Source organism: Branchiostoma floridae, chromosome 19 (genome assembly GCF_000003815.2).
Source record: "Branchiostoma floridae strain S238N-H82 chromosome 19, Bfl_VNyyK, whole genome shotgun sequence".
Taxonomy (NCBI): Eukaryota; Metazoa; Chordata; class Leptocardii; order Amphioxiformes; family Branchiostomatidae; genus Branchiostoma; species Branchiostoma floridae.
This window is the reverse complement of record NC_049997.1, coordinates 5,616,442-5,621,311: the sequence shown is the minus strand read 5'-3', so window position 1 is coordinate 5,621,311 and position 4,870 is coordinate 5,616,442.

Below are 4,870 nucleotides of genomic sequence, written 5' to 3'. Positions count from 1 at the left end.
TGGAGTCCGAATAACGTCACGAGTTCTGAGCTAATTGTGGTTTCTGATTTACTGGTGTTTGAACTGAGTCAGGTGTGAAATGGACCAGGTGTGAAATGGAGCCAGTTGAGTGTCGCTCAGTGATCCGGTTTTTGTATTTGAAAGGACGCACACCAAAGGAGACTTTTGATAGAATGAAAGAAACTTATGGTGATGATGCCCCATCACATGACCTTGTAAAACGCTGGCATCCTGAATTCAAACATGGTCGGAAGTCTGTGGAAACAGCTCCCAGACTCGGTCGTCCCTCTTCTGCCATTGATGAGGCATCTGTTGGAGGACCAACCTGGGGTGTCCTACAAAAACGGTGTCCAGAGAAGCATCAAATGATGGGAGAAATGCATAACTCTGGGTGGTTCCTATGAAGAAAAAGGCTAATAACTGTGCCAAGTTTCATTAATCTCCTGCTATGGGAAATGGGTCAGGGGCATTTCTTATTGCACGCCCCTCGTATTTCAGTATGCGAGAGCTTGTGAATGGGCGATACTCAAAACAATGGTCCATTTTGCAACAAAGAGATCTGTTTTGTAGAGTATTCTACACCAGACTACCACTGGTGGTTTCAAATCCTTCAAGTCTAACTATCTATGTACTGTTGACTGCAAAACTTGGTGGAAATGAGTATAGACCTTTAATAATCTACTTCGCTTTTGTCATTTTCCTTGACCGGTATGCCCCAAAACCTGTTCATCTTCCAATAGGACCAACATCCGGTTCACCGAATTTTGCAGGTCTGGTTTTGCTGAACCGGTCCAAAAAGAGAAACTGGTTTTGTACCGGTACACTGTAACGTTACCGATACCCACCCCTAGTGTGTACCTGTGTGCGTGCGTTTATGTGTGTCTGAGTTTTGCGTATGTGTTTGTACATATGTGTGTGTGTGTGTGTGTGTGTGTGTGTGTGCGTTTGTGTGTGAATTTTGGAGTGTATGTAAACACTGTTCAGCACCAAGGACAAGTCGCTCGTTTCTGTGCGTATAAGTTTGTCAGTTCAATGTAATTGGTCTGCTTTGTGTCCTTTTGTAAGGCATCAATTTCACAAGAACATGTAATTCACATTTGTAAAAGGTCACTTGATAGAGCAACTTAATCCTCATGGAGCCTATAACAATGCTCTTAGGATTGTGTTAGGTTATCGAACGAGAGATAGTGCCAGTCAAATGTTTGTGACACATGGGATTGGTAGCTAGAAGGAGAAAACTAACGCATGCATTTGTACAACGCATCGCCACATCTACAAACAACATTATCTCCCGGTTATACCACTCAGATGCCTTCTTCCATAGCAAATTCTGGACACACTATGTGAATCTTGTTTTCAAAAGCCCAGGCTAATTTAACTTTTTTATTGTACATAAAGTGTATGTGTATTGTTGTATTGTATGTTTTTATGTGATATGGGCCAAGAGCCTGCAATAAAGTTGAAATTGAAAATTGGATCAAAAGTGTCACCTATCAACCTTTGAAGGTCCTAGCTGCTGCCTCCAGAAGTCTTAGCAGCTGCCTCAAGTAAGATGCCACCCATTCCACCACAGAGACTCCGGATTCTGATGCTGCAATAGCAACTACAAGAGCAACTGACCGTGAGAAAACTTTCATACACTCACGGAGCTTTGTGCTCATTGGCTCATTGGCTGTACAGGCCAGGCGCGTCGCCCGTACTGGCACGTACGGGGGGCGAATCCGCAGCCCGATGGTAGGGAAAGTTTTGCCTGCATTTAAATTTCTACGGCGTGCCTGTGTGCTCCCAATTCCGTCGAATTTCCTACGTGTTTGTACGGAGATGGTACTTACTACTTACGGATACCAACAGATTGCCCACGTTTTGGCACGTAGACAGCACGTAATTGCACGTACGGCGGGTTGTGCCCCTAGCTTAAGTGGTAAGTACTGCCTCCATACGAACTCGTAGGGAATCCGACGGATCATTGGGAGCACCAAGATACGCCTTAAAACTTTACGTGCAGGCAAAGCTTCGTGTGCCATCGGGCTGCGGATTCGTACGTGCCAGTACGGGCGACGCGCCTTCCCTGGACAATCTGAACGTTTTCAGAAATACGTTGGAAACCTGGCCACCCAAAAACGCATGGACAAATTGCACAACGGAGAGTTGTGCCTTAGCTTAACTGGCGTCACTCATGAGCACAGTATCCTCTATGTGGGCCTTGTGCTGCAGTACCGAGCAATCTCGACAGATGGGGTGCTTGCACGTAAAAAGTAGAATTGCACTTTTGATCCCCGTGTTTTGGACAGGTTGGCAGTTTATATTTGAACTTCAGTGACCCCGTCACGTGTCATTTTGCCAACTGACGCCAATCACCCAACGTGCCTTGCGGTCTACTTAGCCAGCCTGCCGTCGATCCACGTCGCTAGCCGGCCCCACGAACCGTGGATTTGACCAACCCTCGTGTTGTGTCGTTAAGATTAATCTGTTTGCCGCCTGGACTCCGCTGTTTGCTAATCTGACGACCGGAACTTTGCGACGAAGAGTAGGATGTGCAGTATTCTTTTATTGTTAACGTTATGCCTGACACGATCTTATTAAGTCTTTTTGCATGAGGATGATTGCTTTATTCTATTCTATTTTATTTTATTTTATCTTATGTTATTTTTTTATATTATTTTATTTTATATTTTTTTTATTGTATTGTATTTTATTTATCATCAATCTATTGCATTTATTTCATTTCATTTTGTGTCACTAATTATAATAAAATTGCAACATTTCACTAAAGAATATTTAGGTTCCGCCAAGTTCTCATCACTCGGTGCAGAATGTATTTCCAGTTGATATGTGTTTTTTTATCGTTTATTTCGATCGAGATAAGAATGATATTTCGCTTACTCTGCTAACTCCACGGTTCGGATGGGTATCATTTACAGGTTTCTTGTTTACAATCCTCGCTCAATACATTTGGAACACTTTTCTTGAATTATTCCCGCTGCTGTATATGGAGAATGTGTAGACTCACATTTTGACATGTTTGAATTATGTGGTAAACATCACTGTCCGGGTAGCTCCCGGACTGGCAACAAAATCCTACTTCCACTAGACGGTGCGCTCTGACTGCGACCTACATAGGATATGTCTAACCTTCCCTTTCATACTAGGTATATCATACAAAATGAAAAAGTGTGACCGAGAAGACAGCAAGAATCACAAAGTGTAAAAAGATTCGTTTCTTATCTATACAATTCGTTGAGCAATTTGTCAATTTTAGGTCGCTGAGAGAGCGCGGCGAGAGCGCCATTCTTGTGGAAAAGGGATATAACTGAGGTCCAGTGGTATTCATCGTGTGCATATTAATGTAATATGTAGACTCTCAACATTATCATACCACATACTGTATGTAAATCCCTGATTACTTTTGGGTAGCATTTTTCAGACCCTAAATACGTACCTTTGCGCCAGAATGGTTATGTTTTTTTTCTGGCTTGGTGTGTGTTTTGGTGTCCGCAAACAGCCCTCGTTGGCTTGGGTTGATATGTCGAATGTAAACATTTCATGATGGGATCGCGAAATGGTTGGATTGTTATGGTGCTGTAGCAGAACTCACAGAAACAACCGGGTTTTCTATCTTTTTACCTCCTAAAAAGGAGGTATTGTTTTTTTGTGTGTGTGCGGGGTGTGTCTGTAATTCTGGATATTTGCGGTTAGCATAACTTGAGAACCTCTGAATGGAACAAGATGATATTCGGTATGTGGTGTCCTGTGATGTCCATGGTCTATATAATGTATATTTGTGGGGCCCACACATATATGTGCTCAAAACATTATCATACCACTAACTGTACGTCATTCCCTCATTACTTTTTAGAATGCCTTGTTGGCTTGACTGTCTTGATATTCTGCATGTACCGAGTTCTTGGTGAAATCTTGTAATGGTGCTGTGAACATCTGTTTTTAAAAATCTTTTTATCCAAGGATGGTGGTGTCATCAAAGTGGAATAGTAAAATGGCTGACAAGGAAATGACGAAGGCCTAGTCTCCTAATAGCCTTTCGTTAAATGTAGGGGCGTATTTGTCATAATGTTTGAATCAGAATCACCTGGAGATTGCACCAAAAATGGCAGAATGGTTGTTGCTTTTCTGAAAAAACAACAGAAAAGAAGACTCCCTTGCCCCCTTGTCCACCCTCACCCCTTTCTTTCATAAGATGGAAGAAAGCTTAGCAGATTGGTAAGAGCGCTCCTAATAAACTTCAAGTAACGGAGGTCATGTTCGTACGGACCGGCATGGTTACAAATAGGCTCTCGTCCCAAGTCCATCTGTTCCCGCAGGGGGTGCAGTCTCGTCCGGGCTCCGAAGCAACAAATATGCCCCGGTGGACTGTCGGGAACTGTAACACCAGGAGCTGACAGAATAAATTCTACATAAACCTCTTGCGGGGAGGTACAAAAAATGGCGGCCTTCTGACCACAAAAACAACATGCAACATAGTCTCCGCCTTCGAAAACAGGAAGCTCCACCCCCACGTACACGTTCTGGATAAACACCGTTGTTTATCCAGGAAACGTCCTGTTTGGGCCCTTTTCTGGATATCCAGGAAGCGTCCTCCTGCTCAAGACGTTTTCTGGATATCCAGGATTCGGCCTAGTACGAAAATTAGATACTGACGAAAGTTGGATACAGCAGGGACCGCAGGGCATCCCACGGTATGCCCCACGGGGAGGTCACGGCATCAATGTATTACCGGGTGACGGACCAAGTTTTTTTTATTGAACAAACACATAAAGGCAAAATAACAGACAAGTAGCGGCCCACTCAAGTTAAGACAACTTATATCGGTGCCGCTATTAAAAGAAAATAAGAATAACATATGATTAACAAG